The 26,767-nt window shown below is 41.4% G+C and overlaps 1 protein-coding gene across 7 annotated transcripts in view; it reads right to left on the minus strand.

Moving 5' to 3' along the window:
• AIG1 (androgen induced 1) overlaps window positions 1-26,767 on the minus strand; it is a 269,768-nt gene that overhangs the window by 205,446 nt on the left and 37,555 nt on the right. The gene's annotated exons all lie outside the window — the stretch shown is intronic.

A 26,767-nucleotide genomic window follows, 5' to 3' on the forward strand; every position in this document is an offset into this window, starting at 1 on the left:
AGAAAATTCTTTAAATCTTTCAGGCCATGAGGACAACATTTAGTGTAAAAAAAAAAAAAAAAAAAAGCTTTTGGTAGTCACCACAGTGTATAGGGTATAAAGGCTATACTTGAAATATACCCCAATGAATTCGTGCATTAAAATCATGATATATTGTATTTTTCCAAAAGTATGTTATAGCAATGATCATCCAGTTTAGGCCTCCTCTGGTGGATCAGCAGTAAAAATAATCCACCTGCCAATACAGGAGACGTGGGTTCGATCCCTGGGTTGAGAAGATCCCCTGGAGAAGGAAATGGCAACCCACTCCAGTATTCTTGCCTGGGAAATTCCACAGCAGGCTATAGTCCACGGAGTCACAAAGGAGTTGGGCACGACTTAACAGCTAAACAACATATGGTAGTCTACGACATGTAATGTGCATTTATGCAGTTGTTCTGCAAGTTGGCTTTCCCCCTTTCCCACTGAATATTCCGTCTCTGTCTCTTCGCTGGTTTCTTCTTACTTCCTCTGCCTCTAAATTCTGCATACCCCAGGGCTCAGACATTGGAGTGCGTCTGTTTTTCCAGCCTCATCCACTACCTTGAAGATCTGATCCAGTCTCCAGACTTTGGATACTATCTCTGGGATAAGGGCTCCTATTTACATGACATCTCTAGCCAGACCTCTCCCTTGAATTCCAGCTATCTATTCAACGTCCTCATTTGAACATTTCAGATAGGAATCTCCAACTTCACAGGTCCAACACAGACCTTCCTGCATTCCCTGACAAATCTTCTCCTCTCACAGTCATCCGCATCTCCATGGATGGAAATTCTGACTTTATAGTCATGCGTCCCCCAGCTCTGCTTGTGCCATTCTTGTGCAGGTCCTGATGGCTCTACGTCTAAAAATCATGTCCAGAATCTGACACTTTGTACCACTTCTCCTGCTCCCTCTGTGGTCCGAGTCACCACCAACTCTCCCCTCGGTTGCTGGCAAAGCCTCCTGCCTGACCGTCTGGCTTTTCTGGTTGACTCCACTCTGTTCTATGCAGCAGCCAGAGTGAGGCTATGAAAAGTCAGATCACGTCACCCTGCTCAACGCCCTTCAAAAGCTTCCTATCTCATGCTCAGTAAAAGCCAAAGAGCCCTTTGCAGCACATGCCAAGAGGCCCTTTGCTGTTTCCTGCCACTGTCCCCCTAGCTCACCCTGCTCCAGACCCACTGGTCTTCTGTTTGGGGCCTCTAAATTTGCTGTTTTCTTAAACCATTTTCCCACTGTCTTCATGCAAACCTTACTTGTAGAGAGGTTCCTCCCCAGTGATACTCCCTAGCTCCTATACTGCCTTTTTTTCCTTCCCAAGCAACATTTTAAAATATACTTATTCATTTTTAATTGGAGGATAATTGATTTACAACTTTGTGCTGGTTTCTCTCATACATCAACATGAATCACCCATAGGTATACATATGCCCCCTCCTTCTTGAACCTCCCTCCCACCTCCCATCCCATCCCACCCCTCTAGGCATCACAGAACACTGGGTTGAGCTCCCTGTGTCATAGAGCAAATTCCCACTGGCTACCTATTTTACATATGGTAATGTATATGTTTCCATGCTACTCTCTCAATTCCTCCCACTCTCTCCTTCCCTGTGTCCACAAACCTATTCTCTATTTCTGCATCTCCGTTACTGCCCTTCAAATAGGTTCATGGAGAGCAGATTCTAGTGGGAGAAAGGAAAGGATTAAAAAAAAAATGTTGCTCCTTCACAAGCATCATTTTTTATATCCTACCCTTTCTCCCACTAGAATCTGATCTCTATGAGGTTGGTATTTGTTGTATAAGTTATTCACTGGTGATTCCCTGGTACTCAACAAATACTTGCCAAATGAATGAATGAATGATCAAATTTTACCTCTTTTTGTCTTCTCACTTAGAAGACAGGAGCCTGCCCTGCTCAAAATCATTCAACAAGTATGTTTTGAAGGCTGGCTGTCAACCCAGGTCTTTTGATGAAAAGCCCATCCTCTTTCTACCAAGACTTCCCAACTAACTTGTAAAATGACTTCCCTGGTGGCCCAGATTGTAAAGAATCTGCTTGCAATGCAGGAGACCTGGGTTCAGTCCCTGAGTTGGAAAGATCCCATTGAGAAGGGAATAGCTACCCACTCCAGTATTCTTGTCTGGAGAATTTCATGGACAGTACAGTCTGTGGGGCTGCAAAGAGTCAGACAAGACTCAGGGACTAACACATTACCATAGTCTTATCATCTCAGATAAGGAGTACCACCTCAGGCTTGGTTTTCTTAATTAAGTGAAGTGAAGTCGCTCAGTCGTGTCCAGATTCTTTGCCACCCTGTGGACTGTAGCCTGCCAGGCTCCTCTGTCCATGGGATTCTCCAGGCAAGAATACTGGAGTGGGTTGCCATATCTACCAGTTCGTGTCCCAGTGGAAGAGCATTAAAAATTTTCACTAAATATTGTAAAGTAATTAGCCTCCAATTAAAATAAAAAAAGATGCTTACTCCTTGGAAGGAAAGCTATGACCAACCTAGATAGCATATTCAAAAGCAGAGACATTACTTTGCCAACAAAGGTTCATCTAGTCAAGGCTATGGTTTTTCCTGTGGTCATGTATGGATGTGAGAGTTGGACTGTGAAGAAGGCTGAGCGCCTAAGAATTGATGCTTTTGAACTGTGGTGTTGGAGAAGACTCTTGAGAGTCCCTTGGACTGCAAGGAGATCCAACCAGTCCATTCTAAAGGAGATCAGCCCTGGGATTTCTTTGGAAGGAATGATGCTGAAGCTGAAACTCCAGTACTTTGGCCACCTCACGAGAAGAGTTGACTCATTGGAAAAGACTCTGATGCTGGGAGGGATTGGGGGCAGGAGGAGAAGGGGACAACAGAAGATGAGATGGCTGGATGGCATCACCGACTTGATGGACGTGAGTTTGAGTGAACTCTGGGAGATGGTGATGGACAGGGAGGCCTGGCGTGCTGCGATTCATGGGGTCGCAAAGAGTCGGACACGACTGAGCGACTGAACTGAACTGAAATTAAAATAAAAAGTAAAAAAAATAAAAATGACCCAAAAAAAAGAACTATAATAAAAAATAAATAAATAAATAAAAAGTACAGAGAAGAATTTTACCCAAAAAGGATGGTAACCACTTCCTGTCTAGATTGTGAACTCATCACAGACAAAGATTATATTTTATTCATTCCCCAGTCACCAGTGCTTGGTTCAGAGTTTAGAACTAGGCTGGAGCTAAATGTATGTTCAGTTAAGGAAGAGAACCGTATTAAGCTAACCCTAACCAGGACCACTGAAATGGCCGATGGAAAATGCTGACAGTAAAACTGACAGGTGTCATGGAATTCTGCCCTCTGCTCACTTGTGAAGTAGCCAGAGCGCCTGATGGGAACGCTACTGCTTTATGAATGAGGCAATAAATGAGGAAGGCTGAAGGCGTGTTCTTCAGCAAAAATTATATTCTTGGTCAATAACACTGTGGTCAACCACAGGTGCTTACTTTGTGCCAAGACCTTTGCCTGGTGCTTAACAATCTTATTTAACCACCACAAGAGCCCTTTAAGATAGGATTGCATCACCATTTTACAAACTATAACTAAATAAATATGGGAGGTAGAGTGACTTCCTCAAGCTTGTATATATTCCCGTATTATTGAGTCTTGGGATTAGACCTCTTGACTTCTATACAATGCTTTTATTTATACACAAAAAAGCTATTATCTACACAAAAGCTTCTTTTAAATATGAAAGATAATAAACATTAAATTTACCTTGCCTTCCATGGTATAAATGAATGCAAATATTCTGATTCTGAAACTCACAGCCTTCTATTACATTTCCCCACATTCTTTTACATTTACTTAATTCTTATTTCAACACTGTAATAGAAATGGGGAGTTCCAAACAGGTACAATATTTCAGGGATATAATTTGAGCAGATGAATCAAAAGTTTTTCAAATACTTTTAGAAATGCATCTTACTGGCTCACAGAAACTTACAGACAAGAACATTTATTTCACTGCAGTCCATATATTAACAATCTGGAAATGGTTAACCTGACCCAAATGACATATTTAAACCTTGAAGGAATGGGGGGATGTTTCTATATCCTTGAAATGTCACATCTTTCAACAACAGTGAACAACTTGAGAAAATACTCACATAATCAAGTGTGAAAAACAAATAACAGAAAGTAACCAGAGATGACTATAGTTAGTAATACTGTATTGCTTATTTGAAAGTTGCTAAGAGAAGGACACACCTGAGCGACTGGACTGAACTGAACTGAAGAGAAGGATCTCAAAAAAATTCTCATCACACACACACAAAGTAACCACAACCCTGAACACTGACTGTGTGCCAGGCACTGAGCTGAGCTCCCTCCTGACCCATCTCATTTAATCCTTACAAAAACCTCAGAAGCCAGAGACGCCAATAAACTTGCTTTTACAGATTAAAGAATACTGGCCCAGAAAACTTTTATATAGAGCATGATCTCAGTTTATGTAAAACATACAAAGAAATAATGACCTAAAAATATAGTTTTTAGCCAGGATACTTGAAGCAGTTGATGGACATTTGATGTCCATTGATGGACACTACAAGGGGATACAGAACGCTGGGATACTATGTTCTAGTGATTGATAACCAGGAAGCTGACATCCGTTGAAAATTATATCATAGTGTAACTAGCTTTTTCAAGTGGAAAAATACACACTTACAACCTGAACATTTTATTCAAATTATAACTTACTATGTCTAATCAGTAATAAAATAAAAACAGTGCTGGCTTCCTATTTGCTTGTATTCTCTTTCCCTCCCTGCCACCACTTCCAATTTTGTGCATTTTCTTATCCACATATTTTAAAGTGGAGTCAGAGAAGTTTTTTCCATTCATATTTCTGAGAACTTGATGAAAACTTTTAAAGAAAACAGCAAGCTAAAGCATAAACAAGCATTAATATGTCAAAGTTTCTTGAAGTATTTCCCCTTAGGAATTACCTACTATTATTTTATACTACTTTTGCTGTTTTTCAGGAGAAAAAAACAAGCATTAAATTTACTATCCCTAGAAGAGTTTTGAAAATTATATGTTTTGATCGTTTAATTTGAAAATAGACTTTCTATGAACTTCCCTGCTATTCAGGGCCATGAAGTAGATGAAGCAGTTACCTGTGTGGTTGCGTTAGTTGTTAAGCTGAGATTTTGTTTGCATCTAGATTAGGTTAGGAAAATGTTTACAGTGGGTCTCTGTCCTAAGAGAACTTACAGAATCAACAAGTCCTAAGTACATACAGTGTGAAGGACACACATACTGAATTAGCCATGGGGGAAAAATTCTTAAAAAAGGAAAAAAGGCATTTAAAATTGTGGCTACTGTACAGCCTGGACTACTACTTTCTGGAAGGAAACTGTAGATTTGTTAATATATGTAGAAACACGTAGGGTAGAACCTGATTCTCCCACTTACCTCTTTCTAAAAGCTGTGATATTTATTTATGTGCTCACTGTTTCAAACCACTGTCATTTCATCACAAGAAGAAAACTAGCTCACATCTATGTTTTGTAAATGTTTTTACATCAACCTGGTATGCTTTTTAATTCCAGTCCACCGAGTCAACTATTATTCATCTTTCGAGACCCAGCTCCTTTCTCTCCTTGACAAAGTACAGCTGGAAGAAAGATATACACATTGATACTGAGATTTTATATTGTATATTGGTCTATTCTTGCATTTATGTCACTGGATTTAAGTATCTGTTTCTATCTGGCTGCCCCAGAAGACTGTGAGCCTTAAGACTGGGAACATAATGTTCTATCCATCTTTAGATCCTTAGGTTCAGTTCACCTGCTTGAGTATTCAGTTGCCCTTAGGAAAGTATTTTTTACACTCTGAACTTGTTTTCTCTTCTGTAAAATGGTCATAAGAATATATACCACACAGATTTACTGTGAAGACTACTGAGATCTTGCACATGGAAGTGCCTGCAACCTAGGTTGTCATGACTGCTGACTTGAATCTGAACCACTCCATCAGTTCAGTTCAGTTCAGTCTCTCAGTCGTGTCTGACTCTTTGTGACCACATGGACTGCAGCACACCAGGCTTCCCTGTCCATCAAAAACTCCCAGAGCTTACTCAAACTCATGTCCATCGAGTCAGTGATGCCATCCAACCATCTCATCCACTGTTGTCCCCTTCTCCTCCCACCTTCAATCTTTCCCACCACTCATGACCCCATGGACTGAAGCACACGAGGCTTCCCTGTCCCTCACCAACTCCTGGAGGTTACTCAAAACTCACATCCATCAAGTTGGTGATGCCATCCAACCATCTCATCCTCCATAGTCCCCTTCTCCTCCCGCCTTCAATTTTTCCCACCATTCCATGCATCGCTGCAACACATGTCAAAAGAGTAAGTCAGCAGGCAGCAAAATGCCCAAGACCTAGAGCCTCCATACATGATTACCAAACGAATAAATACAATGAACAGAAATCACAGGGCGTAGACCTGTGGTTCTTTGAGTTACAAGAACTTCAAGGATACAATGAAAGCTATGGCCTTTCTCCCCCTATGCACACATACTCAATTTTATGTGGAATTTCAGGGACTCTCCAAACCTCCTGAAGTTTAGTCATGGCCCCTCAAGTCGCTAGGCATCAGTACAAGGCATTCAGTTCAGTTGCTCAGTCATGTCCGACTCTTTGCGACCCCATGAACCACAGCACACCAGGCACAAGGCACTACTGAAGACAATCCTGTATACAGACTAGATGACTCTGGTCCAGATTAATTCAGATTCCTTCTCTGACAGCCAGTGTGAGTTCACCCTGCACTGCATAAGGCTCTGGTCATTACCCTTGGGTCTGGAAGAATACCTATGGAACACTCAACCATGAAGTGTCCTCTCCTGGGATGTAGATGCAGGGAAACCAAAATGTAAAGATCCTGCTTTTCTGGATTGTTTTCTGTGATTTAACAGTATATCCGAAAAAAGAACCAGATGGAACCTTCCAAGGCTTTAGGTTTTTCTCATTCATTGTCAAGGCAAACATTTAGAAAGTCAGGGTGGACATCTGCCTCAAGCAGGGTTAGGGTTTTGGTCAGAGAGTTTCTGAGCACACAAAATAAGATGCTGATTTTCTTTCAAGTCTCCACTAATCTTAATGCATATACCTCTCCAATTAAAATACAGCTGAATGCATAGATCTCTGCATACAAACCTCATAATGTCTATTTACATGCTTCAACATCAACTGTAAGTATTTTAACTCCCATACAGTCCTCAGATCCAACCAGTCCATTCTAAAGGAGATCAGCCCTGGGTGTTCTTTGGAAGGAATGATGCTAAAGCTGAAACTCCAGTACTTTGGCCACCTCATGCAAAGAGTTGACTCATTGGAAAAGACTCTGATGCTGGGAGGGATTGGGGGCAGGAGGAGAAGGGGATGACAGAGGATGATATGGCTGGATGGCATCACCAACTCAATGGACTGAGTTTGAGTGAACTCTGGGAGATAGTGATGGACAGGGAGGCCTGGCATGCTGCAATTCATGGGGTCGCAAAGAGTCGGACACGACTGAGAGACTGAAATGAACTGAACTGATACAGTCCTCTTCATGTGGAGACCTGAGGGAACACTCTAAGGAGAGCAACTGGTCACATAGGCTGCAGGGCTGTCAGGAATTTTCCTGGAGATGATCTTTACTCGGTGGACTATTTCTCCACATGTGATTTCTCTAGAGATCCCTTCTGTACACTTTAATAGAACTCTCTTGGACCCAGAATCAGGTGCTGCTTCTTCCTTGTTTTAAAAACACCTGTAACATGGTACACATCAAATCACACCGTAACTATCTGTTGATGCTTCTATTTCTCCTTCTCTATTGTGGGAGTCCCATGGGCAGAGATAATGTCCTACTCATCTGGGCACCCCCAGGGCTTAACACAGTGCTCATTTGTAAAAGCAGCCATGGAGGAGGAACACAAACGTGAAAGGCATGTTCCTTGCCTTCAAGAAGTTCACAGTGGAGTGACCAAAATAGATAATCACAATGTAATTTAACAGAGTCCAGACTGGCAGGGGAAAATGAGATAAGGTCTCCCTAGAGTGTGTCCTATCTTGAGTTCTGGAGAATGAGTAGGAGGTGGTCCCCAGGAAGAAGGCGATGGATGAGGACAAGGGTGTGCCTGTTTGGGCAGAAGCAGCAGTGAGTGATAGAAGGAACTGCAAGCAATTCTGGAGAACTAACATCAAGAGATGAGATAAGAGAAGCAGAAAAGAACTCCAGTATGACTAGGTTTAGAACACCACGGTGGGGAGTTCAGCCTTTATGTCAAAGGAAAATAAGTGCCTCTGTACAATTTTCAATAGAGGAGCAGCATATTCAAGAGAGCTCACCCTAAGAGCAGATATAACAGACTAAAGAGTGAGAATACTGAAGGCAGAGGAGCCCGTGAGGAGGCTGTTTAGGAAGGCCACGTGTGAGCAAATGTGGAAACAAAAAAAAAAGCAGTTGTTAATAATATTGAAGGTGTTTCCCAGGTGGCGCTGAGCTTAGTCGCTTCAGTCATATCCAACTCTTCGTGACCCATGGACTATACAATTCATGGAATTCTCCAGGCCAGAATATGGGAGTGTGTAGCCTTTCCTTTCTCAAGGGGATATTCCCAACCCAGGGATCAAACTCAGGTCTCCTGTATTGCAGGTGGATTCTTTACCAGCTGAGTCACAAGGGAAGCCCAAGAACACTGGAGTGGGTAGCCTATCCCTTCTCCAGGGGATCTTCCCAACCCAGGAATTGAACTGGGTGCTCCTGCATTGCAGGAGGATTCTTTACCAACTGAGCTATCAGGGCAGCTGGCCGTGTGCAAAACCAACATTTATGGGACAAAGAGAGCCTGGAAAATGGCCCAAGGAAGAGTGTTAGAGAGGGAGGAGAAAGAGGCAAGGATGATGAGCATCAAGAAAGCCATGACAGAATAGTTTCACAGAGAAGGAATATTTCAATAACCTCAAATATTGAAAAGAAGCTGGAGGAACACAAATGTTTTCACTGAATCTGACAATGAGGAGGTTTTGTGTCTTGAAAACAGTAATTTCAACAGACTTCAGGAATCAGGAACCAGTGTGAGAAGTGAGCTGGAGTTGAGACACTGAAATCAGGGAATAAGAAATATTCTTTCCCAAAGAGTGTCTGGGAAAGGGAAGAAAAATAGACGAATAATTACAGGGACCCTAAGAGACTTCAACTCTGAAACAGTATGCTTTCACTGACTCATGAATGATTTATGAAATTTTGAAGTATTTTTTTACTTAATGGGAAATCTACTTGATAGTAAATCCAATGAATTTCTCCCTTACTCAGTCACCTGAATAATATTTTGATCATTAATGGTAAAATGTTTAATCTCTGGCAATTGGTGAAGAGAGTCAAACATTTAGGAAGGAAGGTCCAGGATGTAATTTATTTGTTTAGAATGGGCCTTTGTTTAATGTCAATGAATGTGGTTCAGATACTTAAAATACACATTGGTTTCTTCATTCAACTATGCAATTACCCAAGGCAGTAAGTCAGTATGCTTTTCAATTCTCTGTCATTCTTCCCACACCCATCTGCTGCTTTTAAGATTTCCAGAGACTCCATCTGGACAAGACATACTGCATCTCACCTACCTCAAACCACCACCCAAAAAAACCCCACACCTCCTCTTCAAGGCACAAGGGCACTTCCTCTCTTCAGCTTCAAAATAGTTTCTCCATAACATTTTGCTTAAGGTTGTGAGTCTAAAGGAAGATTTTGCTTTTATACAAATTAGAAGCAGCTCTCAAACTACAAAGAAGGCACATTACCGGAAAAAAGCTAAAGAAAGATGTGTAAGACCACCACATAGAAAAACCACAAAACTTTACAGAGATAAGGTTAAAAGGAGCCCTAAAGAAATGGAGGAATATACTATGTTCCCAGAAGGTACCATATTACAAAATGTGAACTCCCTAAATTGATAGCACTCAATGTTATTTCAATTAACAACCTAATTTTTATGTAAAAAAAAAGGATAGTAAGCTGATTTTAAAATTAAATAGAAATGCAAAAGGCCAAGAGAAATCAAAACAATCTTTAAGAATAAAGTCGGAGGACTTACAGTATCAGATATCAAGATTTAATTTATGCTACTGTAAGTGTGTGGCAAGGACAGATATATAGACCAATAAGATAGAAGAGAATCCAGACACAGACCGACACATAACAGTCATCTAATATAGAACAAAGCTGCCACTGCCATTCTGTAGGTGAAAAAACAGACATCCATGTGAGAGAGAAGACTCCTACCTCACACCACACACCAAATTCACTACCAGATGGACCATAAATGTGAGATGTCAAATGACAAAACTAGAATATAGAATAGGGGAATATCTTCATGATCTTGGATTACATAGCTATTTCTTAAAAGGGCAAAAGTAATCATGTACAGCAGTGGAACAGATTAATAAAATGGCTTTGTTGAAAATAAGAATTTTTTTTAATTGGAGGCTAATTACTTTACAATATTGTAGTGGTTTTTTGCCACACATTGACATGAATCGGCCATGGGTGTACATGTTTCAATTGCTCAAAAGATGCAGTGTAGAGTTACGACAAGCAATATTTAAAAATATATATATTTGTAATAAAGGTACTTCTGAAATAGTATCAATTCAGATCAGTTCAGTCACTTAGTTGTGTCTGACTCTTTGTGAACCCATGGACTGCAGTACATATGCCAGGCCTCCCTCTCCATCACCAACTCCCAGAGCTTACTCAAACTCATGTCCATCGAGTTGGTGATATCATCCAACCATCTCATCCTCTGTCATCCCCTTCTCCTCCTACCTTCAATCTTTTCCAACATCAGGGTCTTTTCAAATGAGTCACTTTTTCGCATCAGGTGGCCAAAGGATTGGAGTTTCAGCTTCAGCATCAGTCCTTCCGATGAATATTCAGGACTGATTTCCTTTAGGATGGACAGGTTGGATCCCCTCACTGTCTAAGGGACTCTCAAGAGTCTTCTCCAACACCACAGTTCAAAAGCATCCATTCTTCAGCGCTCAGCTTTATCTTCACAGTCCAACTCTCACATCCATACCTGACTACTGGAAAAACTATAGCTTTGACTAGATGGACCTTTGTTGGCAAAGTAATGTCTCTGCTTTTCAATATGCTGTCTAAGTTAGTCATAAATTTTCTTCCAAGGAGCAAGCGTCTTTTCATTTCATGGCTGCAATCACCATCTGCAGTGATTTTGGAGCCCTCAAAAAGAAAGTTTCTCACTGTTTCCATTGTTTCCCCATCTATGTGCCATGAAGTGATGGGACTGGATGCCATGATCTTAGTTTCCTGAATGTTGAGTTTTAAGCCAACTTTTTCACTCTCTTCTTTCACTTTCATCAAAACGCTCTTTAGTTCTTTGCTTTTTGCCATAAGGGTGGTGTCATTTGCATATCTGAGGTTATTGATATTTCTTCCAGCAATCTTGATTTCAACTTGTGCTTCATCCAGCCCAGCATTTCCCATGATGTACTCTGTATATAAGTTAAATAAGCAGGGTGACAATATACAGCCTTGAGGTACTCCTTTTCCTATTTGGAACCAGGCTGTTGTTCCATGTCCAGTTCTAACTGTTGCTTCTTGACCTGTATACAGATTTCTCAAGAGGCAGGTCAGATGGTCTGGTATTCCCATCTCTTGAAGAATTTTCTACAGTTTGTTGTGATCCACACAGTCAAAGGCTTTGGCATAGTCAATAAAGCAGAATAGATGTTTTTCTGGAACTCTTGCTTTTTTGATGATCCAGCAGATGTTGGCAATTTAATCTCTGGTTCCTCTGCCTTTTCTAAATCCAGCTTGAACACCTGGAAGTTTACCGTTCACGTACTGTTGAAACCTAACTTGGAGAATTTTGAGCATTACTTTGCTAGCGTGTGAAATAAGTGCAATTGTGCAGTAGTTTGAACATTCTTTGGCATTGCCTTTCTTTGGGAATGGAATGAAAACTGACCTTTTCCAGTCCTGTGGCCACTGCTGAGTTTTCCAAATTTGCTCACATATTGAGTGCAGCACTTTCACAGCATCATCTTTCAGGATTTGAAATAGCTCAACTGGAATTCCATCACCTCCACTAGCTTTGTTCGTAGTGATGCTTTCTAAGGCCCACTTGACTTAACATTCCAGGATGTCTGCTCTAGGTGAGTGATCATACCATCATGATTATCTGGGTCATGAAGATCTTTTTTGTACAGTTCTTCTGTGTATTCTTGCCACCTCTTCTTAACATCTTCTGCTTCTGTTAGGTCCATATCGTTTCTGTCCTTTATTGTGCTCATCTTTGCATGAAATGTTCCCTTGGTATCTCTAATTTTCTTGAAGAGATCGTTAGTCTTTCCTATTCTATTGTTTTCCTCTACAGCTTTGCACTGATCTCTGAGGAAGTCTTTCTTATCTTTACGTGCTATTCTTTGGAACTCTGCATTCAAATAGGTATATTTTTCCTTTTCTCCTTTGCCTTTCACTTCTCTTCTTTTCTCAGCTATTTGTAAGGCCTCCTCAGACAACCATTTTGCCTTTTTGCATTTCTTTTTCTTGGGGATGGTCTTGATCACTGCCTCCTGCAAAATGTCACGAAGCTCCGTTCATAGTTCTTCAGGCACTCTATCAGATCTAATCCCCTGAATCTATTTCTCACTTCCACTGTATAATCATAAGGGATTTGATTTAGGTCACACCTGAATGGTCTCGTGGTTTTCCCTACTTTCTTCAATTTCAGTCTGAATTTGTCAACAAGGAGTTCATGATCTGAGCCACAGTCAGCTCCTGGTCTTGTTTTTGCTGACTTTATAGAGCTTCTCCATCTTTGGCTGCAAAGAATATAATCAATCTGATTTTGGTACTGACCATCTGGTGATGTCCATGTGTAGTCATCTCTTGTGTTGTTGAAGGAGGGTATTTGCTATGACCAGTGATAAAAAGTGTAATTTTATACCCTAGAGCCAGGCTCTGGATCCCATCCAGCTGAAGTTGTTAAGTGAGAATTCTCTGAGCTGCCCTTCTAGTTGGTATTTCTAGAAACAGAGGTTAGATCAGTGAAAAGGGAAAGCAAGGAGTTCTATTTCGCTTGTTGTGCTATCAAATAGACACCACGAATGACCATCATAGTCAAAAAATCTGTTAGCCTTTGACCTGCTTCATTTTGTACTCCAAGGCCAAATTTGCCTGTTACTCCAGGTGTTTCTTTACTTCCTACTTTTGCATTCCAGTCCCCTAAAATGAAAAGGACATCTATTTTGGGTGTTCGTTCTAGAAGATCTTGTAGGTCTTCACAGAATCGTTCAACTTTAGCTTCTTCAGCATTACTGGTCAGGGCATAGACTTGGATTACCGTGATATTGAATGGTTTGCCTTGGAAACAAACAGAGATCATTCTGTCGTTTTTGAGATTGCATCCAAGTACTGCTTTCTGGACTCTTTTGTTGACTATGAAGGCTACTCCATTTGTTCTAAGGAATTCTTGCCCACAGTAGTACATATAATGGTTATCTGAGTTAAATTCACCCATTCTAGTCCATTTTAGTTCATTGATTACTAAAACGTTGATGTTCACTCTTGCCATCTCCTGTTTGATCATTTCCAATTTGTCTTGATTCATGGACCTAACATTCCAAGTTCCTATGCAATATTGCTCCTTATAGCATCAGACTTTACTTCCATCACCAGTCACATCCACAACAGGGTATTGTTTTTGCTTTGGCTCCATCCCTTCATTCTTTCTGGAGTTATTTCTCCACTGATCTCCAATAGCATATTGGGCACCTACTGAACTTGGGAGTTCATCTTTCAGTGTCCTATCTTTTTGCCTTTTCATACTGTTCATGGGGTTCTCAAGGCAAGAATACTGAAGTGGTTTGCCATTCCCTTCTCCAGTGGACCATGTTTGGTCAGAACTCTCCACCATGACCCGTCCATCCTGGGTGGCCCTACACAGCATGGTTCATAGTTTCAGTGAGTTACACAATGAAATGGATATATACTTATAGTTTTTAAGCTTCCTACAAATCAAAAAAGAGAGACTATGCATTTTTTAATAGCAAAGGACTTTAACAGGCATTACATAAAAAAGGCTAGTGAAATTGTCAATAAGCAAATAAAAAACTTAACATTATTGATTAAATACATTAAAAGATAATGAAGTATTAATTATAACCTTTCAGTTCAGTTCAGTTGCTCAGTCATGTCCAACTCTTTGCAACCCCACGAATCGCAGCATGCCAGGCCTCCCTGTCCATCACAAACTCCCAGAGTTCACTCAGACTCACGTCCATCGAGTCAGTGATGCCATCCAGCCATCTCATCCTCTGTTGTCCCCTTTTCCTCCTGCCTCCAATCCCTCCCAGCATCAGAATCTTTTCCAATGAGTCAACTCTTCGCATGAGGTGGCCAAAGTATTAATTATAACCCTTAGAATAGCTAAATTAAAATAATAAAATAATATTTTAAAAATTGACACTACAAAGTGTTGGTAAAAAGTGAAAGTGAAAGTTGCTCAGTTGTGCCTGACTCTTTGTGACTCCATGGGCTATATATACAGTCCATGGAATTCTCCAGGCCAGAATACTGGAGTGGGCAGCCTTTCCCTTCTCCAGGGGATCTTTCCAACCCAGGGATCAAACCCAGGTCTCCCACATTGCAGGCGGACTCTTTACCAGCTGAGCCACAAGGGAAGCCCAAGAACACTGGATAGGGTAGTCTATCCCTTCTCCAGGAGATCTTCCTGACCCAGGAATTGAACCAGGGTTTCCTGCATTGCAGGTAGATTATTTACCAATTGAGCTATCAGGAATGCCCTACGTGTGGGTGAAGAGACAGAATAACTGTAACTTTTAAACACTGCTGGCAGGAATGTAAAAATTTAAAGCAACTCTGGAAAACTGTTAGGCAGTACCTACTAAGCTAAACATGGGTGTATTAACAGTTGATGTTAACCAAGCAATTCTACTCCTGGGCAAGCACACTCATGCACCAAACACATGCACCAGCATGTTCACCGATGCATTATTCCCAAAAGCTTAAAACAGAAACTAACCCCAAAGTGTGCCAGCAACAGAATGGAAGGTAAATTTTAAAATACCTAAAACAGAATCTTACACATTAATGAAAAAGAAGAAATCACTGCTACATGTAAGCACATGGATGAATCATGTAGATTACAATACCAAGCAAGAAAAGCTAGACAAAAACCCTAACACAAATGCATGATTCCATTTCCATAGAAACCAAGGAGAGGCAGCACTAGTCCATAGTGACAGAGGCCATAACAGTGGTTACCTCTGAGGAGGTGATGACAGGGAGGGGACCAGGCAACTTTGGACTGCTACTTGAGATCCTGATCTGGGTGTTGGTTACACAGACATGTTCCCTTTGCAAAAGTTTTCTGAGGTACTCACATAAGATCTGTGCATTTCTCGGTATACCTGTTGTGTTTATAAAATAAATAAATGAGTGAATTAACAAGTGTGTGAATAAATGCATATATAAATGGGATATATTAAGGAGGTGTGGTCAAATGTATGGAATTATAGCATTCCACACTAATACATCTATGTGTTAGTCGCTCAGTCGTGTCCAACTCTTTGCGACCCCATGGACTGTAGCCCGCCAGGCTTCTCTGTCCGTGGAATTCTCCAGGCAAGAATACTGGAGTGGATTGCCATTCTCTTCTCCAGAGAATACATCTATAGCCCCAGGGCTTAAAAGGCATTTCTAATAGTAAATATCTTAGAACTTTAGATATCTATTTAAATATCACTTAGAACGTTAGATATCTATGAGCGTACCACATATGGTGACTCCCAGGTGGCACTACTGGTTAAAAAAACAAAGAAACTCATCTGCTAATGCAGGAAACTCAAGAGATGCAGGTTTGATCCCTGGGTCAGGAAATCTGCTGGAGGTGGGCATGACAACCCACTCCAGTATTCTTGCCTGGAGGATCCCATGGACAGAGGAGCCCAGCGGGCCACAGTCCACAGGATGCAAGGAGTCAGACATGACTGAGCGACTTAGCACACTTGGCACACACATACATACCACATATATGTATCTGGCTGAAACTGGCAAAGGCAAGTGTTAATATCCACACATACAGTTAAAAGTGTAATTTTATACCCAAGAGCCAGGCTCAGGGTCCCATCCAGCTGAAGTTGTTAAGTGAGAATTCTCTGAGCTGCCCTTCTAGTTGGTATTTCTAGAAACAGAGGTTAGATCAGTGAAAAGGGAAAGCAAGGAGTTCTATTTCGCTTGTTGTGCTAGCAAATAGACACCACGAATGACCATCACAGTCAGATGATGTTTTTCCTTCCAAGTTCTTTTGCTTGATCTTAGGTTTCTCAAGATACTGTCTTAAATTGAGTAAATTTTTCTTAAATGCTGCGTAGTAAGTGGGAAATCTTGCAGAAAATTTTTATCTTAACCACTTTTGGTAGAGTAAATCTGGAATGTTTTTAAACTAGATCTGAGTCTAGAGCCTCTAATTCACATTACAATAATCTTACACAGCAAACATGGTAGACAAAAACCTTCATGGAGTCACCTGTGACCACATGGGATATGACCTTCCCTGTACTCTGAAACGGAACTGTAAATTGAGAGACACAATTCAGCGTGAAAGTTTTTGTGCAGCCATTGTGACAAGTCTAAACGTTTAAGCAAAATATATTTCTCCAGCTAAAACAACAATAATTCATGCAGATGAATTTTCAGAGGGAAGTTTTCTGTAAAAACCATGTTGTCCATCATCTATATAACCAGACCATGAACCTAATGAAAGTATTTGTTCTCTATTTCCCTCCTTTAGAAGAAATACAACTAAACAAACACAAAGAACCACAGAAACCAAAACACACAAAAGATGTTAAGTAGAAACATTTCCAGGTTATCATGATGTAAGGATATTTTAGTGATTCCCAAGTTTTCAGAAAAGATTTGTAACCTAGGAGTTCTAAGAACCAATATCACAGAAACTATCCGCCTCTGAGTCAGAATTCTTCTCCCCTTCCCTGAGTCATCTCGTTCCCTCGGAGTCTTCAGTAAACCTCCTTCCCCTCTGCATTTTAGCCCCCTGAAAGAAAGGTTCAGTGCTAGATAGATGGACGCTGGGGTGTCCACACATGCCCAGTTGGCATAGTTTCATTGCTTGCACTTGGAAGCGGGCAAGTTTTCCAGTTTATTCTTGAGGACCTGCATTTTCACTTCTAGTTTGAAAATATCTCAGTTCAGTCACATATCACTAGAAATCAGTATACCTAGTTCCCACAGTCTAGATGATAGATGTCTAGTCTGTGGCAAAGTTTTAGATAAGCTATCACTTTTGCTCTGTCTAGATAAATTATCCATGCAGGTTATTTACTGATGACACATACCTGCAATGTGTAGGCATCGTTATGTGGACATGAATCTTTGACTTTATTTGTACATCAATAAAAAAAAAAACTGTTTTTCCCTCAAAAAAATTCTTGACTGAATGTTTGACACAACCTATACAAATTTTATCATAAAGGAAGGCTTTCCTATTGTTCAATCACCAAGTTATGTCTGACTCTTCCAGACCCCATGGGACTGTAGCACGCCAGGACTCCCTGTCCCCCACCATTTGCCCAAGCCACTGAGCTACCAGGGAAGCTACAGAAACTATAAAAATTGATATATTTAACTTTTAAAATAGAAAAATGCCTGAATTAAGTGCAGGAGTAGGATCTGGGGAGAAGCAGCAGCAATGAAAAGAAGCCACTCCGAACTTAAGCCAATGTCAAAAATAAACAGGAATAAGTTCGAGAATTAGGAGAACAGAAAAATTCCTTTCCTAATTGAGAGTTATCCAAATGCTTATCAGTAGGAAACCAGTATATTTACTTATACATTCAATAAATACTTCGGGCTTCTCTGGTGGCTCAGGTGAATCCCTGGGTTTGATCCCTGGGTCGGGAAGATCCCCTGGGGAAGGAAGAGGCAACCCACTCCAGTATTCTTGCCTGAGAAATCCATGGACAGAGGAGCCTGATGGACTGCAGTCCGTCAGACTGCAAAGAGTTAGACACAGTGACTAAACCACCATCACTACCAAGCATGCTGCTAGCCACTGTGTTATGGGATGAGGTTTTGGAAATGACCAGGTTGTAGCCCCTGACCTCAGTGAATGCAGGGTGAATTGGAAGAGACAAACAAGAAACAATAAAACATCTATTCATCTTCTAGTACCGAAAGCGGAATGGCTTAAACAGCAAAAACATCTTGTCTCACAGTTCTGAAGGCTAGAAGTCCGAGATTAAGGTGTCAGCAGACTGGCTCCTCCCGAGGCCTGTGAGAGGAACACTATACTATGCCTCTCCCCAACTCACGGTGGTTTCCTGGCCATCTCTGGCCTTCTTTGGCTGTAGAGGCATTACCCTAGTCTCTGCCCTCATCTTCAGAGTGCTCTCCCATGTGTGTGTTCGGGCAAAATTCTCCGTTTTCAAGGATGCCAATCATGTTGGATGAGGGGCCCACCCTATGCTTCAGGATCTCAACTAATTACATCTTGCTTTTCAGTCACTCAGTCGTGTCCATCTCTTTGCTACCCCATGTACTGCAGCACTCCAGGCTCCTCTGTCCTTCACCATCTCATGAATTTTGCTCAAATTCAGGTCCATTGAGTCAGTGATGCCATCCAACCACCTTATTCTCTGTCATCCCCTTCTCCTCTTGCCCTCAATCTTTCCCAGCATCACAGTCTTTTCCAATGAGTGGAATCAGGTGGCCGAAGTCCTGAAGCTTCAGCTTCAGCAACAGATTTCCAATGAATAATCAGGGTTGATTTCCTTTAGGACTGACTGGTTTGATCTCCTTGCTGTCTGGTTTCATTCTTAGGTACTGGATGTTAGGACTTCAACATTAGAATTTGTGCTGCATGCCAAGTCACTTCAGTCATGTCCGACTCTGTGTGACCCAAGGACTGTAGCCCACCAGGCTCCTCTGTCCAAGGGATTCTCCAAGCAAGAAGAATTTAGGGGCGGGGGTGGGGCACAATTCAGTCCATCACTGTACAGAAAGAAAAGGCATTCAGTTTCACTGTACTCCCCTATCAGACTTTGGGGATCCTTGTAGAAAGGCTACCATTTCCTTAATGGCCTCCATTCCTACCATCTTTCCCCAAAAGTCAATCTCCTGTTCCCACCATCTGCCCTGCTTGGAGGCTGGCTGCCTGTAGAGCTAAATTCTCATGAATGAGAACTACTGCGGCTGGTGTGCCCAAGAACTGGGAAGCTCTGCGAAGGTCCTCATGTTCTATTGCACTTCCAAAGCAAAGCCCTATGTCTGAACCCAGGCTACTGAAGTTTCAGAAAACAAATCAGAGAACTCAATAACACATTCCTCTACAGTAAATGATCCATTTCACTTGCATTGCCAATTCAAGGGTAAAATTGTGCTTGTGCACATGTTTTTTCTCTGGAGCTGTGGAAAGGATATTGACATGGTTTGACACTTTTTCTCAGTAAAACTTACACTTCATAGTGTTTGTGGTCAACTTGAGGAAGCATTCCAGCTATCAACTCCTAGGCAAGTATTTTAGATTTAAGGAGGTAAGTGGAATTAAAATTATGATACTCAACAGGCGACTGTGCTTCCTGATTTTTCTCTCTGAAGGTCTATGCTCTGATCACTCACCATTCATAGCTTTATCAGTACCTTCACCTTGAACATGACTCACAGGTCATGCCTCTTCTGAATGGCATGGAGGACTCTGTCTTTCCCCCTCAAATGCTGCTCAGTACCTCTCACTCTTCATGTTATCTTGAATCTTCTCTTTGGGCAACCAAATTCCTTAACTTTACCTGGCCTGACCACACCCTCAGTATTCTGCTCTGGTCCTGTTGATCTGTGACATGGGCTCTTACTTTAAATGAAATTTTGTAAAAAATAAAGATACAAAATGGAATATTACTCAGCCATAAAAAGGAATGGAACTGGGTCATTGGTAGTGATGTGAATGAACCTATAGTCAAGTAAGAGTGAAGTAAAACAGAAAGAGAAAAACAAGTATCATATATATATAAAATCTAGAAAAATGGTACTGATGAACCTATTTGCAGGGCAAGAATAAGAGAGAAGAGATGCAGATGTAGAGAACAAACTTGTGGACATAAGTGGGGACAGGAGAGGTGGAATGAACTGAGAGAGTTGCACTAACAATACACTGCTGCTGCTGCTGCTGCTGCTGCTGCTGCTGCTGCTAAGTCGCTTCAGTCATGTCCGACTCCATGCGACCCCATAGACGGCAGCCTACCAGGTCCCTCCGTCCCTGGGATTCTCCAGGCAAGAATACTGCAGTGGGTTGCCATTTCCTTCTCCAATGCATGAAAGTAAAAAGTGAAAGTGAAGTTGCTCAGTCATGTCTGACTCTTCGCAACCCCACGGACTGCAGCCCACCAGGCTCCTCCATCCATGGGAGTTTCCAGGCAAGAGTACTGGAGTGGGGTGCCATTGCCTTCTCCACTACCATGTGTAAAATAGATAGCTAACAGAAACCTGTATATTGTCCCCTGCTTATTTAACTTATATTCAAAGTACATTATGAGAAATGCTGGACTGGATGAAGCACAAGCTGGAATCAAGATTGCCGGGAGAAATATCAATAACCTCACATATGCAGATGACACCACCCTTATAGCAGAAAGCGAAGAAGAACTAAAGAAAGAACCTCTTGATGAAAGTGAAAGAGGAGAGTGAAAAAGCTGACTTAAAACTCAACATTCATAAAACTAAGATCATGGCATCCGGTCCCATCACTTCATGACAAATAGATGGTGAAACAGTGGAAACAGTGACAGACTTTATTTTTTGAGGGGCTCCAAAATCACTACAGGTGGTGACTGCAGCCATGAAATGAAAAGATGCTTGTTCCTGGGAAGAAAAGTTATGACCAACCTAGACAGCATATTAAAAAGCAGAGACTTTACTTTGCCAACAAAAGTCCATCTAGTCAAAGCTATGGCTTTTCCAGTAGTCATGTATGGATGTGAGAGTTGAACCATAAAGAAAGCTGAGTGCCAGAGAATTGATGTTTTTGAACTGTGGTGTTGGAGAAGACTCCTGAGAGTCCCTTGGACTGCAAGGAGATCCAACTAGTCCATCCTAAAGGAAACCAGTCCTGAATATTCATTGGAAGGACTGATGCTGAAGCTGAAACTCCAATTCTTTGGCCACTTGATGCGAAGAACTGACACATTTGAAAAGACCCTGATGCTGGGAAAGATTGAAGGTGGGAGAAGAAGGGACTACAGAGGATGAGATGGTTGGACGACATCAACCATGCCGTCATGACATGGGTTTGAGTAAACTCTGGAGTTGGTGATGGACAGGGAGGCCTGGCATGCTGCAGTCCATGGGGTCACAAAGAGTTGGACATGACTGAGCGACTGAACCAAACTGAACTGAACAGAAACCTGCTGTATAACACAGGGAGCTCAGCTTGGTGCTCTGTGATGACAAAGAGGGATGGAAGGGTGGGGGTGTCAAGGGAGGGGATACGTGTATACTTATAGCCATGCTGCTGTACAGCAGAAACTAACACAACATTACAAAGCAATTATCCCTCAACTTAAAAAAGTTTTAAAAATATAGAAATGTGGCCATGAGTTGAGAGGTACTGTAAGAATCCTATCTTAGCTGAGCTAAACTGCTAATATGCCATTTTTCTGCCCAGGATAAACATCCCTAGTTCCGGAGTTTACTTTCAGCTTACAAGCTGGAGCTGTGGGACACACTTGGGATCTTCTATGGCTTCTCTGGTTTTCTCTCTGATGCAGCACAGAAAAACAAAAACAGAAGGGCTCAAACCTCGGACAGGCTAAGAGGTCTATGGTGAACCAAATGTCACACACTCCAAGGTCTTTAAAAGTACAGAGCACCCAGCTGAGACAAAGGACCACTATGCTGCTGCACAGATGGCATCTTCAGGATGGGGACAGAGGCCTCCATGGAGAAGAGTCCCTCACTAAGATGAGGTCAGAGCAAAGCTCCACCCTCAACATTAAGAGACACCAGAGTCCTACATTTATTACTGTGAAGGGAGTAGAGGAATACAAGGCCAAGGGCTGTAAGTGCCAGAAATTTTCAGTGTTAGTACTTTTTATCTTGGATTCTTGTTTGTTTCCATGGAATGATTAGTTGTAAAACTCTTAACAAATTCTAAGGAGGCATTAGAATGGCAGCAAAGAGGATTCTCAGAAATCACCCTAGACCAACCCTCAACTCCATGTTTGCTTATCTCGTGGCTTCTCCGGAACACCTCTGGGGTTGATTAAAGTAACAGTTGATTCATTTCACTGTACAGCAGAAATTAACACTGTAAAGCAAATATACCCCAATTTAAAAAAATGCATTCCAAAATACATTAGGTACAGATGAACACTGTTGGATTCCACTTATATAAAGTATTTACAAGAGTCAAACTCAGAGTCAGAATGTACACTGGTGAATGCCAGGGACTGTGGGGGTGGGTGGTGGGGGTGGGGAGGGGAGATGGGGAGTTAGTGTTTAGCGGGAACAGTTTCAGTTTAGGGAGGTGAAAAAGCCAGGAGATGGATGATGGTGAGAGTTGCATGACAATGTGAGTATACTCAGTGCCACCGAACTATACAGCTAAATATGGTTAAAATAGTATCTTTTATATTATTTTTACCACAATAAAAAAAAAACCATCTCTTTCCATCGTACCCACAAGTGTCATCACCAGCAGCAGCAGTAGCAACAATAACAATCAGAAATACCACCAATTCCTTCCTTGGAGGGCAGGAAGGGCTGGCAAAATCTTTTGATGGGGCAAGTACTTTTCATTCAGTTTTTTGTAAGAATCCTGGCTAGTGACCAAACCCCCTTCCATGGCCCTAGTAATTCTCCTTTAGTGAATAATTTTGGGTTTGAACTTATCAGAAAAAAAATGAGGTTCAGCAGCTTGTTTTTGAAGGCTTCTATATTTATCATATCTCCCCTGTTTCCCAGTGCTATAAATGAGACCTCAATGTGCTAAAACAGTTTACTTCTAAACACAGTCATAGACTTCCCCAGGCAAAGGAAGAATCGTATATACTTTCTACCAAGCACTGGGGTTCTGAAGGTAGGTGGACTTAACTTGACTAATCAGGGTCACCTTAGAAGCCAACCATGATGGTAAGGAGTAGACCTTCCAATCATTCATAAGATCCTGTACATCTCTCATTCACGATTCTTCTATGGTGTTCAGGAAGTGTTTGCAGGGTCAGTCAGTCCACGAATAGAAATGGCCAGTTTTCATTGCCTTTGTGTTGATTTTAAATGTACACTCCAGCAACACCCTCCAAAAGTATAGATTCACTGCTAATGGCCCAAGTCCTATTTGAATACTAGATACTTGTGCCTAAAGTGTACACAAATCTTCAGGACCTTGGTCAGGACTTTGGGACATTATAAAAGATAAAGTGGTGATCAGATGTATGGAGTTTGGGGTTTGTTTCTTTACTTAGTTTGGATTTGGCTTTGATGAAAGTATCAATAATGACTTCAGCATGTCTACACCTGTCTGCTTCTAAGAAACTTTCGGATTCTACTAAGTCAGTTATCTGTTAACTAGAACAGGAGGTAAAGATGTATGACGTGGTGAAAGATATTAAATATCTTAATATCAAGCAATAATATTATTTTACCTAGAACGCTTTTACATGCAGGGATCTGAATGATAAAGTGAATGCAACTAATGTAATTTCCCATTGGGTATGTTCTGTGTATGAGTTTTAAAAAATATCCAAAGAGACCTGAAATAATGACATTTTCATTTAACGTGTCCTGGTTGCTTTAAGTCATTCTTCTAACTGTAAATGTTTCAGTTCAGTTTACTCACTGACGTGTATCTGACTCTTTGCACCCCATGGGCTGCAGCATGCCAGGCATCCCTATCCATCACCAACTCCTGGAGTTTGCTCAAACTCATGTCCATTGAGTCCATGATGCCATCCACCCATCTCATCTCTGTTATCCCCTTCTCTTCCTGCCTACAATCTTTCCCAGCATCAGGGTCTTTTCCAATAAGTTGGTTCTACACATCAGGTGGCCAAAGGATTAGTCCTTCCAATGAATATCCTGGGTTGATTTCCTTTAGGACTGACTGGTTTGATCTCCTTTCTGTCCAATGGTTTACTCAGACACTAATTAGGAAGTCACAGTAGATGATGTCTATGGTGATCTTGTCTGACAATCCACTATGGATTTGTTCTTCCTGATTTTGGGGGCCCCACCTTCACATGACCTCCAAAGACACCAGCCCCTGCAGACCTCTCCTATTCCATGCTCCATTCATGCCCTTGAACAAGGTCTTCCTCTCCCCAACTCTTCCACCTTGCTCCTCTTTCCTCTAACCAATAATTCCCTAGAAATTAGACTAAAAGGCTGGAATGCAAACGATGTATCACCTAATTAGAGTAATTCACACAATGTTGTCCATAATTGATCTGTACCACCCTATGGGCTATTTGTGCTTTAACTGATAAAATGTGCTCCCTGGGATTTTTGAGCACTGGGTTCAGTGGTCTCCCAGCTGCCTCCATTTGTACCATCTCACTATCATACTTTCTCATCTTATTCTACTAAAATAAAACTTGCAGAATGAAAGCCATCAACACAGCATCTCATGTTTAACTATGTCTGCTACTTAAAGCAGTTTGACATCAGTACAAGTTCAGTTCAGTTCAGTTCAGTTGCTCAGTCCTGTCCGACTCTTTGTGACCCCATGAATTGCAGCACGCCAGGCCTCCTTGTCCATCACCAACTCCCAGAGTTCACCCAAATCCATGTCCATTGAGTTGGTAATGCCATCCAACCATCTCATCCTCTGTCTTCCCCTTCTCCTCCTGCCCTCAATCTTACCCAGCATCAGGGTGTTTTCAAATCAGTCAGCTCTGCGCATCAGGCAGCCAAAGTATTGTAGTTTCAGCTTCAACATCAGTCCTACCAATGAACACCCAGGACTGATCTCCTTTAGGATGGACTGGTTGGATCTCCTTGCAGTCCAAGGGACTCTCAAGAGTCCTCTCCAACACTACAGTTCAAAAGCATCAATTCTTCTGCGCTCAGCTTTCTTTATAGTCCAACTCTCACATCCATACATGACCACTGGAAAAACCATAGCCTTGACTAGATGGACCTTTGTTGACAAAGTAATGTCTCTGCTTTTGAATATGCTATCTAGGTTAGTCATAACTTTCCTTCCAAGGAGTAAGCGTCTTTTAATTTCATGGCTGCAATCACCATCTGCAGTGATTTTGGAGCCCAAAAAAATAAAGTCTGACACTGTTTACACTGTTTCCCCATCTATTTCCCATTAAGTGGTGGGACTGGATGCCATGATCTTCGTTTTCTGAATGTTGAGCTTTAAGCCAACTTTTTCACTCTCCTCTTTCACTTTCATCAAGAGGCTCTTGAGTTCTTCTTCACTTTCTGCCATAAAGGTGGTATCATCTGCATATGAGGTTATTGATATTTCTCCCAGCAATCTTGATTCCAGCTTGTGCTTCCTCCAGCCCAGCGTTTCTCATGATGTACTCTGCATAGAAGTTAAATAAGCAGGATGACAATATACAGCCTTGACGTACTCCTTTTCCTATTTGGAACCAGTCTGTTGTTCCATGTCCAGTTCTAACTGTTGCTTCCTGACCTGCATACAGGTTTCTCAAGAGGCAGGACAGGTGGTTTGGTATTCCCATCTCTTTCAGAATTTCCCACAGTTTATTGTGATCCACACATTCAAAGGCTTTGGCATAGTCAATAAAGCAGAAATAGATGTTTTTCTGAAACTCTCTTGCTTTTTTGATGATCCATCAGATGTTGGCAATTTGATCTCTGGTTCCTCTGCCTTTTCTAAATCCAGCTTGAACATCTAGAAGATCACGGTTCACACATTGCTGAAGCCTGGCTTGGAGAATTTCGGGCATTACTTTACTAGCGTGTGAGATGAGTGCAATTGTGCAGTAGTTTGAGCATTCTTTGGCATTGCCTTTCTTTTGGATTGGAATGAAAACTGACCTTTCCAGTCTTGTGGCCACTGCTGAGTTTTCCAATATACTGAGTTTCAGTACAAGTAAAAAGAGTTATAAGGAAAACAAAAGCTTCTCAGATACACATATAAAAATGATACAAAATAAAATTCAAGCTTTTAAACCAGCAAGCTTAAATTAATTATTTAAGGCATTAAATTTCACTGTGACCATATTATTCTACTCCCCATTTGTTGTTGTTGTTTAGTCTTTAAGTTGTGTCCGACACTTTTGCAACCCTGTGGACTGCAGCCCACCAGGCTCCTCTGCCCATGGGATTTCCCAAGCAAGAATACTAGAGTGGGTTGCCACTTCCTTCTCCAGGGGATCTTCCTGACCCAGGGATCAAACTCACAACTCCTGCCTCTTCTGCATTGGCAGCTGTATTCTTTACCACTGAGCCATCTGAGGAGCCCTATTCTCCACTAGCATCTTATAAAATCTTAGTATAGAGGCATGTATATATCACTTGCCTTTTAAAACAAAGGTTTAAAAGATTAGAATATTAAGGGACCCATTTTAAAATTAGGAAGCTTTAACCAACACATTTTTATAATACTGGCTCCTGCTATTTCCAAAAGTAAATGAAAGCTTTTTTATTTTGAAAATTAA

This window comes from Bubalus bubalis, chromosome 10 (assembly GCF_019923935.1).
Source record: "Bubalus bubalis isolate 160015118507 breed Murrah chromosome 10, NDDB_SH_1, whole genome shotgun sequence".
Taxonomy (NCBI): Eukaryota; Metazoa; Chordata; class Mammalia; order Artiodactyla; family Bovidae; genus Bubalus; species Bubalus bubalis.